Source organism: Syngnathus typhle, unplaced genomic scaffold, assembly GCF_033458585.1.
Source record: "Syngnathus typhle isolate RoL2023-S1 ecotype Sweden unplaced genomic scaffold, RoL_Styp_1.0 HiC_scaffold_96, whole genome shotgun sequence".
Lineage (NCBI taxonomy): Eukaryota > Metazoa > Chordata > Actinopteri > Syngnathiformes > Syngnathidae > Syngnathus > Syngnathus typhle.
In genome coordinates this window covers 237501-257500 of record NW_026872002.1, presented here as the reverse complement: position 1 = coordinate 257500, position 20000 = coordinate 237501, and positions in this window count along the sequence as shown.

Sequence of the window (20000 nt, the reverse complement as noted above, 5' to 3'; positions counted from 1 at the left end):
CGTTGCGGCCCGCCGGTCTCGCGCTACGGCCAGGATGCGGAGTTTGATCGACACTGGTGGGAGCCGGGGGGTCGAAGGGGTTCCGGCCGCCCCGCCGTCCTCAGCGCCGCTGTCACCCAGACGGGAAGCTGCGCCCCGTCCGAGTCAGACTCGGTCGGTGCGGCCCGCTGTGGCCAGCTGGCAACTAGCTACGGAAGGGTACCGGCGCTCCCGACGAACCCGCCGGGGTGGCTGGTGACCAACGCTGCGTTCGGCGCTTATTGCTGCGACCGGGAGGGAAGCTGCGCCCCGTCCGAGTCAGACTCGGTCGTTGCGGCCCCCCCGAGCCCGCACGCCTCTCGCGGAAGGTCATACGCCACCGGCGGCACGAAAGACGCCTCCCGCAACGCGGTAGTCGGGAAAGGCTATTCCGATAGTCGAGCAGAGTTGCGACAACACATCCCGCGGTGCCGTCTGGTTAGGCAAGGGTTTGAGAAACAGCATTCGCGGTAGACCGGCGCGGCCGGCGGACACCCACGCGGCGTGCCGCAATCGGATCGCGCGCTCGGCCTCCGTTGATTTCCTCTAGGTGGGGGATTCGGGGCGTCTCGGTCTCGCTGCCGTTCGGTCGCGCCAAGGCCTGCGGGGGCGGCGCGTAGCGCACGCTCTCGCGGCGGCCGAGGCGCTAGAGTGCGACCCGCAAGTGGGGAGGAACCGTCCACCCAACGCCGGCGCGAGCCGGGGCCGGTGGGGGCCCTACCAAGGCGGGTCATGAGTGCCAGTCGGTCAGTTCGGGAGAAGGGGAGGGTACTCGGAGGCCCGCCGGGAGCAGACGGGGGTCCGGAAGCTGAGGGGGGTGAAGGACGGCGGCCGGGAGCAGACGGCCGTCCCCGGGAGGGGGTGTTCGTTCACGTGCGGACGCCGGGAGCAGGCGGCCGTCACGCGATTCTGCCAACCGTTCCTACCGGCCTGTGTTTAAGGAGGCGGCCGGTCCTCCGTCCTTGGATGGATAAGATTCGCAGATTTTCGCCCGGCCTGTGTTTAAGGAGGCGGCCGGTTCCCTCCTTCCTTCCTTTCTTGGATGTATAACATTCGCAGATTTTCGCCCGGCCGGTGGTTTAAGGAGGCGGCCGGTCCTCCCTCCTTGGATGTATAACATTCGCAGATTTTCGCCCGGCCTATGTTTAGTGAGGCGACCGGTCCTCCCTCCTTGGATGTATAACATTCGCATATTTTCGCCCGGCCGGTGGTTTAAGGAGGCGGCCGGTCCTCCCTCCTTGGATGTATAACATTCGCAGATTTTCGCCCGGCCTATGTTTAGTGAGGCGACCGGTCCTCCGTGGAGAGCGACCCGCAAGTGGGGAGGAACCGTCCACCCAACGCCGGCGCGAGCCGGGGCCGGTGGGGGCCCTACCAAGGCGGGTCTCATTGCCTGTCGGTCAGTTCGGGAGAAGGTGGGGGTACTCGGAGGCCCGCCGGGAGCAGACGGGGGTCCGGAAGGTGAGGGGGTGAAGGACGGCGGTCGGGAGCAGACGGCCGTCCCCGGGAGGGGGTGTTCGTTCACGTGCGGACGCCGGGAGCAGGCGGCCGTCACGCAATTCTGCCAACCGTTCCCACCGGCCTGTGTTTAAGGAGGCGGCCGGTCCTCCACGAGAAGAATTCTGCCAAACGTTCCACCGGCCTGTGTTTAAGGAGGCGGCCGGTCCTCCCCGTCGTTCCGCCGGCTTGTGTTTAAGGAGGCGGCCGGTCCTCCACGAGAAGAATTCTGCCAAACGTTCCACCGGCCTGTGTTTAAGGAGGCGGCCGGTCCTCCCCGTCGTTCCGCCGGCTTGTGTTTAAGGAGGCGGCCGGTCCTCCACTATTCCTTCCTTGGATGGAAAGCATGTAGCACTTTGAAAATTTTCGAGCACTGTGACACTTTGAAAATTTTCGAGAGTTTTTGTACTTAGAAAATTTTTCGCTCTTGCACTTCCAGAGTGCTTTGCGGTAGCTCCTAGGTTCGCTGTCCGAGCATGTGAACACTTTTTGGGGGGGAACACATCGCTAGAGACACCAGCCGCCTGGTTCTCGGGGCCAAAACTTGTGTTCCCCACACTCGTTCTGACTATATTTTGCGATTTGGGGGTAAAGGTAATGAGTACAGTGACTAGGGGGACCAACTCATCGTACTCTGGCGCACCAACAGACCAAAGCTGGTACTGCACTTACCCCTGGTACCCCAACGCCTGGTACCTGACGGGCGAGAGGCTGATTTTTCGCTATTTGCGGCCGACCGAGGGAACCAGACAAAGCGGACACTTTACGGCGCAAGAGCCGTTGGCACTTAGAAATTTTTCGACAAAGTTGGCGCGAGCTCCAGAAGGAGAGGCTGATTTTTCGCTATTTGTGGCCGACCGAGGGAACCAGGCAAAGCGGACACTTTACGGCGCAAGAGCCGTTGGCACTTAGAAATTTTTTGACAAAGTTGGCGCGAGCTCCAGAAGGAGAGGCTGATTTTTCGCTATTTGTGGCCGACCGAGGGAACCAGGCAAAGCGGACACTTTACGGCGCAAGAGCCGTTGGCACTTAGAAAATATTCGCCAAAGTTGGCACGAGCTCCAGAAGGAGAGGCTGATTTTTCGCTATTTGTGGCCGACCGAGGGAACCAGACAAAGCGGACACATTACGGCGCAAGAGCCGTTGGCACTTAGAAAATATTCGCCAAAGTTGGCACGAGCTCCAGAAGGAGAGGCTGATTTTTCGCTATTTGTGGCCGACCGAGGGAACCAGACAAAGCGGACACTTTACGGCGCAAGAGCCGTTGGCACTTGCGCGAGCTCCAGAAGGAGAGGCTGATTTTTCGCTATTTGTGGCCGACCGAGGGAACCAGACAAAGCGGACACTTTACGGCGCAAGAGCCGTTGGCACTTGCGCGAGCTCCAGAAGGAGAGGCTGATTTTTCGCTATTTGTGGCCGACCGAGGGAACCAGACAAAGCGGACACTTTACGGCGCAAGAGCCGTTGGCACTTAGAAAATATTCGCCAAAGTTGGCGCGAGCTCCAGAAGGAGAGGCTGATTTTTCGCTATTTGTGGCCGACCGAGGGAACCAGGCAAAGCGGACACATTACGGCGCAAGAGCCGTTGGCACTTAGGCGAGCTCCAGAAGGAGAGGCTGATTTTTCGCTATTTGTGGCCGACCGAGGGAACCAGGCAAAGCGGACACATTACGGCGCAAGAGCCGTTGGCACTTAGGCGAGCTCCAGAAGGAGAGGCTGATTTTTCGCCGTTTGTGGCCGACCGAGGGAACCAGGCAAAGCGGACACATTACGGCGCAAGAGCCGTTGGCACTTAGGCGAGCTCCAGAAGGAGAGGCTGATTTTTCGCCGTTTGTGGCCGACCGAGGGAACCAGGCAAAGCGGACACATTACGGCGCAAGAGCCGTTGGCACTTAGGCGAGCTCCAGAAGGAGAGGCTGATTTTTCGCTATTTGTGGCCGACCGAGGGAACCAGGCAAAGCGGACACATTACGGCGCAAGAGCCGTTGGCACTTAGGCGAGCTCCAGAAGGAGAGGCTGATTTTTCGCCGTTCGTGGCCGACCGAGGGAACCAGGCAAAGCGGACACATTACGGCGCAAGAGCCGTTGGCACTTGCGCGAGCTCCAGAAGGAGAGGCTGATTTTTCGCTATTTGTGGCCGACCGAGGGAACCAGACAAAGCGGACACATTACGGCGCAAGAGCCGTTGGCACTTAGGCGAGCTCCAGAAGGAGAGGCTGATTTTTCGCCGTTTGTGGCCGACCGAGGGAACCAGGCAAAGCGGACACATTACGGCGCAAGAGCCGTTGGCACTTAGAAAATATTCGCCAAAGTTGGCACGAGCTCCAGAAGGAGAGGCTGATTTTTCGCTATTTGTGGCCGACCGAGGGAACCAGGCAAAGCGGACACATTACGGCGCAAGAGCCGTTGGCACTTAGGCGAGCTCCAGAAGGAGAGGCTGATTTTTCGCCGTTCGTGGCCGACCGAGGGAACCAGGCAAAGCGGACACATTACGGCGCAAGAGCCGTTGGCACTTAGAAAATATTCGCCAAAGTTGGCACGAGCTCCAGAATGAGAGGCTGATTTTTCGCCGTTTGTGGCCGACCGAGGGAACCAGGCAAAGCGGACACATTACGGCGCAAGAGCCGTTGGCACTTAGGCGAGCTCCAGAAGGAGAGGCTGATTTTTCGCTATTTGTGGCCGACCGAGGGAACCAGGCAAAGCGGACACATTACGGCGCAAGAGCCGTTGGCACTTAGGCGAGCTCCAGAAGGAGAGGCTGATTTTTCGCCGTTCGTGGCCGACCGAGGGAACCAGGCAAAGCGGACACATTACGGCGCAAGAGCCGTTGGCACTTGCGCGAGCTCCAGAAGGAGAGGCTGATTTTTCGCTATTTGTGGCCGACCGAGGGAACCAGACAAAGCGGACACATTACGGCGCAAGAGCCGTTGGCACTTAGGCGAGCTCCAGAAGGAGAGGCTGATTTTTCGCCGTTTGTGGCCGACCGAGGGAACCAGGCAAAGCGGACACATTACGGCGCAAGAGCCGTTGGCACTTAGAAAATATTCGCCAAAGTTGGCACGAGCTCCAGAAGGAGAGGCTGATTTTTCGCTATTTGTGGCCGACCGAGGGAACCAGGCAAAGCGGACACATTACGGCGCAAGAGCCGTTGGCACTTAGGCGAGCTCCAGAAGGAGAGGCTGATTTTTCGCCGTTCGTGGCCGACCGAGGGAACCAGGCAAAGCGGACACATTACGGCGCAAGAGCCGTTGGCACTTAGAAAATATTCGCCAAAGTTGGCACGAGCTCCAGAATGAGAGGCTGATTTTTCGCCGTTTGTGGCCGACCGAGGGAACCAGGCAAAGCGGACACATTACGGCGCAAGAGCCGTTGGCACTTAGGCGAGCTCCAGAAGGAGAGGCTGATTTTTTCGCTATTTGTGGCCGACCGAGGGAACCAGGCAAAGCGGACACATTACGGCGCAAGAGCCGTTGGCACTTAGGCGAGCTCCAGAAGGAGAGGCTGATTTTTCGCCGTTCGTGGCCGACCGAGGGAACCAGGCAAAGCGGACACATTACGGCGCAAGAGCCGTTGGCACTTGCGCGAGCTCCAGAAGGAGAGGCTGATTTTTCGCTATTTGTGGCCGACCGAGGGAACCAGACAAAGCGGACACATTACGGCGCAAGAGCCGTTGGCACTTAGGCGAGCTCCAGAAGGAGAGGCTGATTTTTCGCCGTTTGTGGCCGACCGAGGGAACCAGGCAAAGCGGACACATTACGGCGCAAGAGCCGTTGGCACTTAGGCGAGCTCCAGAAGGAGAGGCTGGTTTTTCGCTATTTGTGGCCGACCGAGGGAACCAGGCAAAGCGGACACATTACGGCGCAAGAGCCGTTGGCACTTAGAAAATATTCGCCAAAGTTGGCACGAGCTCCAGAAGGAGAGGCTGATTTTTCGCTATTTGTGGCCGACCGAGGGAACCAGGCAAAGCGGACACATTACGGCGCAAGAGCCGTTGGCACTTAGGCGAGCTCCAGAAGGAGAGGCTGATTTTTTCGCTATTTGTGGCCGACCGAGGGAACCAGGCAAAGCGGACACATTACGGCGCAAGAGCCGTTGGCACTTAGAAAATATTCGCCAAAGTTGGCACGAGCTCCAGAATGAGAGGCTGATTTTTCGCCGTTTGTGGCCGACCGAGGGAACCAGACAAAGCGGACACATTACGGCGCAAGAGCCGTTGGCACTTAGGCGAGCTCCAGAAGGAGAGGCTGATTTTTCGCCGTTTGTGGCCGACCGAGGGAACCAGGCAAAGCGGACACTTTACGGCGCAAGAGCCGTTGGCACTTAGAAAATATTCGCCAAAGTTGGCACGAGCTCCAGAAGGAGAGGCTGATTTTTCGCCGTTTGTGGCCGACCGAGGGAACCAGGCAAAGCGGACACATTACGGCGCAAGAGCCGTTGGCACTTAGGCGAGCTCCAGAAGGAGAGGCTGATTTTTTCGCTATTTGTGGCCGACCGAGGGAACCAGGCAAAGCGGACACATTACGGCGCAAGAGCCGTTGGCACTTAGAAAATATTCGCCAAAGTTGGCACGAGCTCCAGAATGAGAGGCTGATTTTTCGCCGTTTGTGGCCGACCGAGGGAACCAGACAAAGCGGACACATTACGGCGCAAGAGCCGTTGGCACTTAGGCGAGCTCCAGAAGGAGAGGCTGATTTTTCGCCGTTTGTGGCCGACCGAGGGAACCAGGCAAAGCGGACACTTTACGGCGCAAGAGCCGTTGGCACTTAGAAAATATTCGCCAAAGTTGGCACGAGCTCCAGAAGGAGAGGCTGATTTTTCGCCGTTTGTGGCCGACCGAGGGAACCAGGCAAAGCGGACACATTACGGCGCAAGAGCCGTTGGCACTTAGGCGAGCTCCAGAAGGAGAGGCTGATTTTTTCGCTATTTGTGGCCGACCGAGGGAACCAGGCAAAGCGGACACATTACGGCGCAAGAGCCGTTGGCACTTAGAAAATATTCGCCAAAGTTGGCACGAGCTCCAGAATGAGAGGCTGATTTTTCGCCGTTTGTGGCCGACCGAGGGAACCAGACAAAGCGGACACATTACGGCGCAAGAGCCGTTGGCACTTAGGCGAGCTCCAGAAGGAGAGGCTGATTTTTCGCTATTTGTGGCCGACCGAGGGAACCAGGCAAAGCGGACACATTACGGCGCAAGAGCCGTTGGCACTTAGAAAATATTCGCCAAAGTTGGCACGAGCTCCAGAATGAGAGGCTGATTTTTCGCCGTTTGTGGCCGACCGAGGGAACCAGGCAAAGCGGACACATTACGGCGCAAGAGCCGTTGGCACTTAGGCGAGCTCCAGAAGGAGAGGCTGATTTTTTCGCTATTTGTGGCCGACCGAGGGAACCAGGCAAAGCGGACACATTACGGCGCAAGAGCCGTTGGCACTTAGAAAATATTCGCCAAAGTTGGCACGAGCTCCAGAATGAGAGGCTGATTTTTCGCCGTTTGTGGCCGACCGAGGGAACCAGACAAAGCGGACACATTACGGCGCAAGAGCCGTTGGCACTTAGGCGAGCTCCAGAAGGAGAGGCTGATTTTTCGCCGTTTGTGGCCGACCGAGGGAACCAGGCAAAGCGGACACTTTACGGCGCAAGAGCCGTTGGCACTTAGAAAATATTCGCCAAAGTTGGCACGAGCTCCAGAAGGAGAGGCTGATTTTTCGCCGTTTGTGGCCGACCGAGGGAACCAGGCAAAGCGGACACATTACGGCGCAAGAGCCGTTGGCACTTAGGCGAGCTCCAGAAGGAGAGGCTGATTTTTTCGCTATTTGTGGCCGACCGAGGGAACCAGGCAAAGCGGACACATTACGGCGCAAGAGCCGTTGGCACTTAGAAAATATTCGCCAAAGTTGGCACGAGCTCCAGAATGAGAGGCTGATTTTTCGCCGTTTGTGGCCGACCGAGGGAACCAGACAAAGCGGACACATTACGGCGCAAGAGCCGTTGGCACTTAGGCGAGCTCCAGAAGGAGAGGCTGATTTTTCGCTATTTGTGGCCGACCGAGGGAACCAGGCAAAGCGGACACTTTACGGCGCAAGAGCCGTTGGCACTTAGAAAATATTCGCCAAAGTTGGCACGAGCTCCAGAAGGAGAGGCTGATTTTTCGCCGTTTGTGGCCGACCGAGGGAACCAGACAAAGCGGACACATTACGGCGCAAGAGCCGTTGGCACTTAGGCGAGCTCCAGAAGGAGAGGCTGATTTTTCGCTATTTGTGGCCGACCGAGGGAACCAGGCAAAGCGGACACTTTACGGCGCAAGAGCCGTTGGCACTTAGAAAATATTCGCCAAAGTTGGCACGAGCTCCAGAAGGAGAGGCTGATTTTTCGCCGTTTGTGGCCGACCGAGGGAACCAGACAAAGCGGACACATTACGGCGCAAGAGCCGTTGGCACTTAGGCGAGCTCCAGAAGGAGAGGCTGATTTTTCGCTATTTGTGGCCGACCGAGGGAACCAGGCAAAGCGGACACTTTACGGCGCAAGAGCCGTTGGCACTTAGAAAATATTCGCCAAAGTTGGCACGAGCTCCAGAAGGAGAGGCTGATTTTTCGCCGTTTGTGGCCGACCGAGGGAACCAGACAAAGCGGACACATTACGGCGCAAGAGCCGTTGGCACTTAGGCGAGCTCCAGAAGGAGAGGCTGATTTTTCGCTATTTGTGGCCGACCGAGGGAACCAGGCAAAGCGGACACTTTACGGCGCAAGAGCCGTTGGCACTTAGAAAATATTCTGAAATTCTCACCGACCTCCGTGGTGGAGAGGCCGAATTTTCGACATTCGTGGCCGACCGGGGAACCGTCGCCACTCGGACAACTTGTGCGGCAGCCCTCGGTGATTTTAGGACCGCTTTTTCACCCTCGCTGTCCGACCGGAGAACCGTCGTAGCTCGGACAGTTCGTGTGCCAGCATCCGCTGGCACTTAGAAAATTTTAAAAAAGAAAAAAATAGTCTTCTGCATATACGTTCTGACTATATTTTGCGATTAGGGGGTAAAGGTAATGAGTACAGTGACTAGGGGGACCAACTCATCGTACTCTGGCGCACCAACACGCCAAGGTTGGTACTGCACTTAGGCTGATTTTTGCGCTATTCGCGGCCGACCGGGGAACCAGCGCGGAGCGGACACATTACGGCGAATGAGCCGTTGGCACTTAGAAAATTTTTGAGCTTTTTTCGAACTTCCGTGAGGCTGATTTTGCGCTATTCGCGGCCGACCGGGGAACCAGCGCGGAGCGGACACATTACGGCGAATGAGCCGTTGGCACTTAGAAAATTTTTGAGCTTTTTTCGAACTTCCGTGAGGCTGATTTTGCGCTATTCGCGGCCGACCGGGGAACCAGCGCGGAGCGGACACATTACGGCGAATGAGCCGTTGGCACTTAGAAAATTTTTGAGCTTTTTTCGGACTTCCGTGTGGAGCTTTGGGGCCGTTCCGCCTAACTTTTTATGCCCGATTAGGCTTCCAGGGAGGCGGCTAAGCATTATTGACCAATCATGGAGCTTTTTTGGGACTTCCGTGTGGAGCTTTGGGGCCGTTCCGCCTAACTTTTTATGCCCGATTAGGCTTCCAGGGAGGCGGCTAAGCATTATTGACCAATCATGGAGCTTTTTTGGGACTTCCGTGTGGAGCTTTGGAGCCGTTCCGCCTAACTTTTTATGCCCGATTAGGCTTCCAGGGAGGCGGCTAAGCATTATTGACCAATCATGGAGCTTTTTTGGGACTTCCGTGTGGAGCTTTGGGGCCGTTCCGCCTAGCTTTTTATGCCCGATTAGGCTTCCAGGGAGGCGGCTAAGCATTATTGACCAATCATGGAGCTTTTTTGGGACTTCCGTGTGGAGCTTTGGGGCCGTTCCGCCTAACTTTTTATGCCCGATTAGGCTTCCAGGGAGGCGGCTAAGCATTATTGACCAATCATGGAGCTTTTTTGGGACTTCCGTGTGGAGCTTTGGGGCCGTTCCGCCTAGCTTTTTATGCCCGATTAGGCTTCCAGGGAGGCGGCTAAGCATTATTGACCAATCATGGAGCTTTTTTGGGACTTCCGTGTGGAGCTTTGGGGCCGTTCCGCCTAACTTTTTATGCCCGATTAGGCTTCCAGGGAGGCGGCTAAGCATTATTGACCAATCATGGAGCTTTTTTGGGACTTCCGTGTGGAGCTTTGGGGCCGTTCCGCCTAGCTTTTTATGCCCGATTAGGCTTCCAGGGAGGCGGCTAAGCATTATTGACCAATCATGGAGCTTTTTTGGGACTTCCGTGTGGAGCTTTGGGGCCGTTCCGCCTAACTTTTTATGCCCGATTAGGCTTCCAGGGAGGCGGCTAAGCATTATTGACCAATCATGGAGCTTTTTTGGGACTTCCGTGTGGAGCTTTGGGGCCGTTCCGCCTAGCTTTTTATGCCCGATTAGGCTTCCAGGGAGGCGGCTAAGCATTATTGACCAATCATGGAGCTTTTTTGGGACTTCCGTGTGGAGCTTTGGGGCCGTTCCGCCTAACTTTTTATGCCCGATTAGGCTTCCAGGGAGGCGGCTAAGCATTATTGACCAATCATGGAGCTTTTTTGGGACTTCCGTGTGGAGCTTTGGGGCCGTTCCGCCTAGCTTTTTATGCCCGATTAGGCTTCCAGGGAGGCGGCTAAGCATTATTGACCAATCATGGAGCTTTTTTGGGACTTCCGTGTGGAGCTTTGGGGCCGTTCCGCCTAACTTTTTATGCCCGATTAGGCTTCCAGGGAGGCGGCTAAGCATTATTGACCAATCATGGAGCTTTTTTGGGACTTCCGTGTGGAGCTTTGGGGCCGTTCCGCCTAGCTTTTTATGCCCGATTAGGCTTCCAGGGAGGCGGCTAAGCATTATTGACCAATCATGGAGCTTTTTTGGGACTTCCGTGTGGAGCTTTGGGGCCGTTCCGCCTAACTTTTTATGCCCGATTAGGCTTCCAGGGACGCGGCTAAGCATTTTTAACAGAAATGGAGCTTTTTGCGGAGCTCCAGCCGGTGCCACCGGCAGGCCGTGCACGCGGACGAGATGACCGAAAGAAGCTCCAGGAGAGCGGATGGACGCTTTTTAAGCACCGAGGCGGAGATCGCGGAGCTTTAATAGACTTCCAGCGGGCCCAAAGCGGCCAGGCAGACGGCGCAGCGCGACCTGGTACCTCGCACGGGACGCATCGCCCCCCCCGCGCACAGTTCCAGGGGGCCGGGATGACGTTTCAAAGCTGCCGCTGCAGCTGCGGCGGGGAGTGGCCTCCCTCCGGTGGACACGACGAGTAAATGACACCGGCCGCTGACGCAAACCCACGCCCGGCAGGAGAGCTCGGAAGGCGGCTAAGATTTCAAGGAAGACCCCCCCTGCGCAGACCTCCACTAGGCCGGGATGACTGTTCAGCTGCGGCGGGGAGTGGCCTCCCTCCGGTCGGCACGACGAGTAAATGACACCGGCCGCTGACGCAAACCCACGCCGGACAGGAGAGCTCAAAAGCCGGGTAACATTTCAAGGAAGACCCCCCCTGCGCAGACCTCCACTAGGCCGGGATGACTGTTCAGCTGCGGCGGGGAGTGGCCTCCCTCCGGTCGGCACGACGAGTAAATGACACCGGCCGCTGACGCAAACCCACGCCGGACAGGAGAGCTCAAAAGCCGGGTAACATTTCAAGGAAGACCCCCCCTGCGCAGACCTCCACTAGGCCGGGATGACTGTTCAGCTGCGGCGGGGAGTGGCCTCCCTCCGGTCGGCACGACGAGTAAATGACACCGGCCGCTGACGCAAACCCACGCCGGACAGGAGAGCTCAAAAGCCGGGTAACATTTCAAGGAAGACCCCCCCTGCGCAGACCTCCACTAGGCCGGGATGACTGTTCAGCTGCGGCGGGGAGTGGCCTCCCTCCGGTCGGCACGACGAGTAAATGACACCGGCCGCTGACGCAAACCCACGCCGGACAGGAGAGCTCAAAAGCCGGGTAACATTTCAAGGAAGACCCCCCCTGCGCAGACCTCCACTAGGCCGGGATGACTGTTCAGCTGCGGCGGGGAGTGGCCTCCCTCCGGTCGGCACGACGAGTAAATGACACCGGCCGCTGACGCAAACCCACGCCGGACAGGAGAGCTCAAAAGCCGGGTAACATTTCAAGGAAGACCCCCCCTGCGCAGACCTCCACTAGGCCGGGATGACTGTTCAGCTGCGGCGGGGAGTGGCCTCCCTCCGGTCGGCACGACGAGTAAATGACACCGGCCGCTGACGCAAACCCACGCCGGACAGGAGAGCTCAAAAGCCGGGTAACATTTCAAGGAAGACCCCCCCTGCGCAGACCTCCACTAGGCCGGGATGACTGTTCAGCTGCGGCGGGGAGTGGCCTCCCTCCGGTCGGCACGACGAGTAAATGACACCGGCCGCTGACGCAAACCCACGCCGGACAGGAGAGCTCAAAAGCCGGGTAACATTTCAAGGAAGACCCCCCCTGCGCAGACCTCCACTAGGCCGGGATGACTGTTCAGCTGCGGCGGGGAGTGGCCTCCCTCCGGTCGGCACGACGAGTAAATGACACCGGCCGCTGACGCAAACCCACGCCGGACAGGAGAGCTCAAAAGCCGGGTAACATTTCAAGGAAGACCCCCCCTGCGCAGACCTCCACTAGGCCGGGATGACTGTTCAGCTGCGGCGGGGAGTGGCCTCCCTCCGGTCGGCACGACGAGTAAATGACACCGGCCGCTGACGCAAACCCACGCCGGACAGGAGAGCTCAAAAGCCGGGTAACATTTCAAGGAAGACCCCCCCTGCGCAGACCTCCACTAGGCCGGGATGACTGTTCAGCTGCGGCGGGGAGTGGCCTCCCTCCGGTCGGCACGACGAGTAAATGACACCGGCCGCTGACGCAAACCCACGCCGGACAGGAGAGCTCAAAAGCCGGGTAACATTTCAAGGAAGACCCCCCCTGCGCAGACCTCCACTAGGCCGGGATGACTGTTCAGCTGCGGCGGGGAGTGGCCTCCCTCCGGTCGGCACGACGAGTAAATGACACCGGCCGCTGACGCAAACCCACGCCGGACAGGAGAGCTCAAAAGCCGGGTAACATTTCAAGGAAGACCCCCCCTGCGCAGACCTCCACTAGGCCGGGATGACTGTTCAGCTGCGGCGGGGAGTGGCCTCCCTCCGGTCGGCACGACGAGTAAAGCTATTTAGGAAAATCTGAGATAAATATCACTTGCATAATAATTTGGAACACGGTCCCGTGTTCCAAATTATTATGCAAAATGTATTTAGACACCAGCAATCGCACTTAGATTTGTTTCTTTTTTCTTTCTTTTAGCTTCCATAATGTTACCGGGCGCTGACGCAAACCCACGCCGGACAGGAGAGCTCAAAAGCCGGGTAACATTTCAAGGAAGACCCCCCCTGCGCAGACCTCCACTAGGCCGGGATGACTTTTCAAAGCTGCCTCTGCAGCTGCGGCGGGGAGTTGCCTCCCTCCGGTGGACACGACGAGTAAATACACCAGCACTTGCTCTTAGATTTGTTTCTTTTTTCTTTCTTTTAGCTTCCATAATGTTACCGGGCGCTGACGCAAACCCACGCCCGGCAGGAGAGCTCGGAAGCCGGGTAACATTTCAAGGAAGACCCCCCCTGCGCAGACCTCCACTAGGCCGGGATGACTGTTCAGCTGCGGCGGGGAGTGGCCTCCCTCCGGTCGGCACGACGAGTAAATGACACCGGCCGCTGACGCAAACCCACGCCCGGCAGGAGAGCTCGGAAGGCGGCTAAGATTTCAAGGAAGACCCCCCTGCGCAGACCTCCACTAGGCCGGGATGACTGTTCAGCTGCGGCGGGGAGTGGCCTCCCTCCGGTCGGCACGACGAGTAAAGCTATTTAGGAAAATCTGAGATAAATATCACTTGCATAATAATTTGGAACACGGTCCCGTGTTCCAAATTATTATGCAAAATGTATTTAGACACCAGCAATCGCACTTAGATTTGTTTCTTTTTTCTTTCTTTTAGCTTCCATAATGTTACCGGGCGCTGACGCAAACCCACGCCGGACAGGAGAGCTCAAAAGCCGGGTAACATTTCAAGGAAGACCCCCCCTGCGCAGACCTCCACTAGGCCGGGATGACTTTTCAAAGCTGCCTCTGCAGCTGCGGCGGGGAGTTGCCTCCCTCCGGTGGACACGACGAGTAAATACACCAGCACTTGCTCTTAGATTTGTTTCTTTTTTCTTTCTTTTAGCTTCCATAATGTTACCGGGCGCTGACGCAAACCCACGCCCGGCAGGAGAGCTCGGAAGCCGGGTAACATTTCAAGGAAGACCCCCCCTGCGCAGACCTCCACTAGGCCGGGATGACTGTTCAGCTGCGGCGGGGAGTGGCCTCCCTCCGGTCGGCACGACGAGTAAATGACACCGGCCGCTGACGCAAACCCACGCCCGGCAGGAGAGCTCGGAAGGCGGCTAAGATTTCAAGGAAGACCCCCCTGCGCAGACCTCCACTAGGCCGGGATGACTGTTCAGCTGCGGCGGGGAGTGGCCTCCCTCCGGTCGGCACGACGAGTAAAGCTATTTAGGAAAATCTGAGATAAATATCACTTGCATAATAATTTGGAACACGGTCCCGTGTTCCAAATTATTATGCAAAATGTATTTAGACACCAGCAATCGCACTTAGATTTGTTTCTTTTTTCTTTCTTTTAGCTTCCATAATGTTACCGGGCGCTGACGCAAACCCACGCCCGGCAGGAGAGCTCAAAAGCCGGGTAACATTTCAAGGAAGCTATTTAGGAAAATCTGAGATAAATATCCTTTGCATAATAATTTGGAACACGGTCCCGTGTTCCAAATTATTATGCAAAATGTATTTAAGTGTCATAAAGATTACATTTTTTGTTTTTCAAGTACTGAAATCACCCTCAGTCATGGTACAGTCCATGGTAGTCTGCCAGGTGAGCGCAATTGTAGTAATTAACAAGTCTATTTAAGTTCCGCGTTTTTAAGCGTTCGGCCATTTCGTTCAACCATGGGGAGGAAAAAGGATCTCTCTGCTGTCGAGAAGCGTGAAATCGTTCGATGCCTTGGACAAGGTATGCAGACATTCGATATTGCACGAAAGCTTAAGCGCGACCATCGAACTTTGAAGAAATTCGTCGCTGATTCGGAGCAAACGCGCGTTCGTGCAGACAAAGGCACGACAAGGAAGGTTTCTGCAAGACAAACAAATCGAATCAAGAGGGCGGCTGCAAGCATGCCACTAAAGACGAGCAAACAAATATTCGACGCTGCTGGTGCCAGTGAAGTCCCACGAACGACGAGGTGCAGGATCCTCCAGAGGCTTGCAGTTGTGCGGAAACCCTCCATTCGGCCACCCCTGAACAACGCGAACAAGCAGAAACGGCTGCAGTGGGCCCAGACTTACATGAAGACAAATTTTCAGACAGTCCTGTTCACCGACGAGTGCCGTGCAACCTTGGATGGGCCAGGTAGGGTTTTTTAAGTTTTTCCTTGCACTTTTGAGAGCTCAGGGGATGCTTTGAGAATAATTGTCAATTTCTGTCTATGTGAAGCCCTTTGAGACTGCTTGTGATTTAGGGCTATACAAATAAACTTGATTTGACTTGACTTTACAGATGGATGGAGTCGTGGATGGTTGGTGGACGGCCACGATAGCCCAACAAGGCTGCGGCGTCAGCAGGGAGGTGGCGGAGTGATGTTTTGGGCCGGAATCATGGGGAGAGAGCTGCTTGGCCCCTTTAGGGTCCCTGAAGGCGTCAAAATTACGTCTGTTAACTACGTGGAATTTCTGACTCAACACTTCTGTCCATGGTACAACAGGAAGAACCGTGCTTTCCGTCAAAAGATCATCTTCATGCATGACAATGCACCATCCCATGCTGCAAGAAATACGTCAACGTCTTTGGCATCTATGGGAATAAAGGGAGAGAAACTGATGGTGTGGCCCCCATGCTCCCCTGACCTCAATCCTATTGAAAACTTGTGGAGCATCGTCAAGCAGAAAATCTACGAAGGTGGGAGGCAGTTCAATTCCAAAGAGCAGCTCTGGCAGGCTATTCTTAGATCCTGCCAAGAAATTCAACCAGAAACTGTACAAAAACTCACAAGTTCAGTGGATGGAAGAATCGTGAAGCTGCTGTTGAACAAAGGGTCCTATGTTAAAATGTAACTTTGTTTTTTATTGAAATAAAGGGTCCTATGTTAAAATGTAACTTGTTTGTCTTTTCTTTGAAATAGCTTTTGATTTCAGTAAATATGACCTCCTAATGCTCCTCCTAATGCTGTAAATTCTTAAGATGGGCATTTCAGTTCATAAAAACCTATAAATGTTATAAAACTCTGTTGTGCGTAATAATGTGAACAGTGCATTTTAAGTTTTTTATTTTTTAAAAATTCTGTGATCATTCGGAGGTTTGTTCTATAAAATTAGAATTCATCAAAATAATGGTTGATGACTTGAAAATTATGCTGACTCATTTTGCATCGACTATTTAGGAAAATCTGAGATAAATGTCACTTGCATAATAATTTGGAACACGGTGTAAGTGCGATTGCTGTGTATTTACTCGTCGTGTCCACCGGAGGACGGCAAATCCCCGCCGCAGCTGCAGCGGCAGCGCTTAAATGTCTTCCCGGCCGCCTGGAACTCTGCACGGGCGTGTTTCGTCCCGCGCAGCGGTACCAGATCGCGCTGCGCCGTCAGCCGAGCCGCGCGCGGTCCGCTGGAAGTCTACACTGTGTTCCAAATTATTATGCAAATTGTATTATGTGTCATAAAGATTACATTTTTTGTTTTCAATTAAACTCATGGATGGTATTACGTGTCAGGGCTCTTTGGATCACTGAGATCAATCTCAGACAACCGGGATCATTACCGGCCAGTTGAGCCCAAATTAAGGAAAAACTACTTAAGAATGGTGTTCCACATTATTAAGCAGATAATTTGAAGTTCGCTTTGAGCAGTGCGGACGCCAACCCCACGGACCGGTGGAGAGCTCGGAGGGCGGATGGGCTTTCAAGGAGCCCCCCAGGCCGGTCCCACTCGCACTTAGATTTTTTTTTTTTTGGCTTCATAATGTACCGGCGCGGACGCGAAACCCACGCCGGGCAGAGAGCTCGAAAGGCGGCTAAGCATTCAAGGAAGCACCGTCTGGAGCTTCAGAGCCGTTCCGCCTGACTTTTAACGTAGAGTACCGGGCGCAAACCACTAACTCAAGCCCGGCATGGCAGCTCGAAAGGCGGCTAAGCATTCAAGGAAGCACCGTCTGGAGCTTCAGAGCCGTTCCGCCTGACTTTTAACGTAGAGTACCGGGCGCAAACCACTAACTCAAGCCCGGCATGGCAGCTCGAAAGGCGGCTAAGCATTCAAGGAAGCACCGTCTGGAGCTTCAGAGCCGTTCCGCCTGACTTTTAACGTAGAGTACCGGGCGCAAACCACTAACTCAAGCCCGGCATGGCAGCTCGAAAGGCGGCTAAGCATTCAAGGAAGCACCGTCTGGAGCTTCAGAGCCGTTCCGCCTGACTTTTAACGTAGAGTACCGGGCGCAAACCACTAACTCAAGCCCGGCATGGCAGCTCGAAAGGCGGCTAAGCATTCAAGGAAGCACCGTCTGGAGCTTCAGAGCCGTTCCGCCTGACTTTTAACGTAGAGTACCGGGCGCAAACCACTAACTCAAGCCCGGCATGGCAGCTCGAAAGGCGGCTAAGCATTCAAGGAAGCACCGTCTGGAGCTTCAGAGCCGTTCCGCCTGACTTTTAACGTAGAGTACCGGGCGCAAACCACTAACTCAAGCCCGGCATGGCAGCTCGAAAGGCGGCTAAGCATTCAAGGAAGCACCGTCTGGAGCTTCAGAGCCGTTCCGCCTGACTTTTAACGTAGAGTACCGGGCGCAAACCACTAACTCAAGCCCGGCATGGCAGCTCGAAAGGCGGCTAAGCATTCAAGGAAGCACCGTCTGGAGCTTCAGAGCCGTTCCGCCTGACTTTTAACGTAGAGTACCGGGCGCAAACCACTAACTCAAGCCCGGCATGGCAGCTCGAAAGGCGGCTAAGCATTCAAGGAAGCACCGTCTGGAGCTTCAGAGCCGTTCCGCCTGACTTTTAACGTAGAGTACCGGGCGCAAACCACTAACTCAAGCCCGGCATGGCAGCTCGAAAGGCGGCTAAGCATTCAAGGAAGCACCGTCTGGAGCTTCAGAGCCGTTCCGCCTGACTTTTAACGTAGAGTACCGGGCGCAAACCACTAACTCAAGCCCGGCATGGCAGCTCGAAAGGCGGCTAAGCATTCAAGGAAGCACCGTCTGGAGCTTCAGAGCCGTTCCGCCTGACTTTTAACGTAGAGTACCGGGCGCAAACCACTAACTCAAGCCCGGCATGGCAGCTCGAAAGGCGGCTAAGCATTCAAGGAAGCACCGTCTGGAGCTTCAGAGCCGTTCCGCCTGACTTTTAACGTAGAGTACCGGGCGCAAACCACTAACTCAAGCCCGGCATGGCAGCTCGAAAGGCGGCTAAGCATTCAAGGAAGCACCGTCTGGAGCTTCAGAGCCGTTCCGCCTGACTTTTAACGTAGAGTACCGGGCGCAAACCACTAACTCAAGCCCGGCATGGCAGCTCGAAAGGCGGCTAAGCATTCAAGGAAGCACCGTCTGGAGCTTCAGAGCCGTTCCGCCTGACTTTTAACGTAGAGTACCGGGCGCAAACCACTAACTCAAGCCCGGCATGGCAGCTCGAAAGGCGGCTAAGCATTCAAGGAAGCACCGTCTGGAGCTTCAGAGCCGTTCCGCCTGACTTTTAACGTAGAGTACCGGGCGCAAACCACTAACTCAAGCCCGGCATGGCAGCTCGAAAGGCGGCTAAGCATTCAAGGAAGCACCGTCTGGAGCTTCAGAGCCGTTCCGCCTGACTTTTAACGTAGAGTACCGGGCGCAAACCACTAACTCAAGCCCGGCATGGCAGCTCGAAAGGCGGCTAAGCATTCAAGGAAGCACCGTCTGGAGCTTCAGAGCCGTTCCGCCTGACTTTTAACGTAGAGTACCGGGCGCAAACCACTAACTCAAGCCCGGCATGGCAGCTCGAAAGGCGGCTAAGCATTCAAGGAAGCACCGTCTGGAGCTTCAGAGCCGTTCCGCCTGACTTTTAACGTAGAGTACCGGGCGCAAACCACTAACTCAAGCCCGGCATGGCAGCTCGAAAGGCGGCTAAGCATTCAAGGAAGCACCGTCTGGAGCTTCAGAGCCGTTCCGCCTGACTTTTAACGTAGAGTACCGGGCGCAAACCACTAACTCAAGCCCGGCATGGCAGCTCGAAAGGCGGCTAAGCATTCAAGGAAGCACCGTCTGGAGCTTCAGAGCCGTTCCGCCTGACTTTTAACGTAGAGTACCGGGCGCAAACCACTAACTCAAGCCCGGCATGGCAGCTCGAAAGGCGGCTAAGCATTCAAGGAAGCACCGTCTGGAGCTTCAGAGCCGTTCCGCCTGACTTTTAACGTAGAGTACCGGGCGCAAACCACTAACTCAAGCCCGGCATGGCAGCTCGAAAGGCGGCTAAGCATTCAAGGAAGCGACGCCGGCCGGTCCGCGGGCCAAATAGGGTCCAGTAAAGTACCGGGCGCAAACCACTAACTCAAGCCCGGCATGGCAGCTCGAAAGGCGGCTAAGCATTCAAGGAAGCGACGCCGGCCGGTCCGCGGGCCAAATAGGGTCCAGTAAAGTACCGGGCGCGGCCACTAACGCCTTGTGGCGGTCGCCTTGTGGCGGTCGGGGGGTGGCGGTCGGGGCTGGCGCTTGGGGCCGGTGGCGGTCGCCTTGTGGCGGTCGCCTTGTGGCGGTCGGGGGGTGGCGGTCGGGGCTGGCGCTTGGGGCCAGTGGCGGTCGCCTTGTGGCGGTCGCCTTGTGGCGGTCGCCTTGTGGCGGTCGCCTTGTGGCGGTCGCCTTGTGGCGGTCGGGGGGTGGCGGTCGGGGCTGGCGCTTGGGGCCGGTGGCGGTCGCCTTGTGGCGGTCGCCTTGTGGCGGTCGGGGGGTGGCGGTCGGGGCTGGCGCTTGGGGCCAGTGGCGGTCGCCTTGTGGCGGTCGCCTTGTGGCGGTCGCCTTGTGGCGGTCGCCTTGTGGCGGTCGGGGGGTGGCGGTCGGGGCTGGCGCTTGGGGCCAGTGGCGGTCGCCTTGTGGCGGTCGCCTTGTGGCGGTCGCCTTGTGGCGGTCGCCTTGTGGCGGTCGCCTTGTGGCGGTCGGGGGGTGGCGGTCGGGGCTGGCGCTTGGGGCCGGTGGCGGTCGCCTTGTGGCGGTCGCCTTGTGGCGGTCGCCTTGTGGCGGTCGGGGGGTGGCGGTCGGGGCTGGCGCTTGGGGCCAGTGGCGGTCGCCTTGTGGCGGTCGCCTTGTGGCGGTCGCCTTGTGGCGGTCGCCTTGTGGCGGTCGCCTTGTGGCGGTCGGGGGGTGGCGGTCGGGGCTGGCGCTTGGGGCCGGT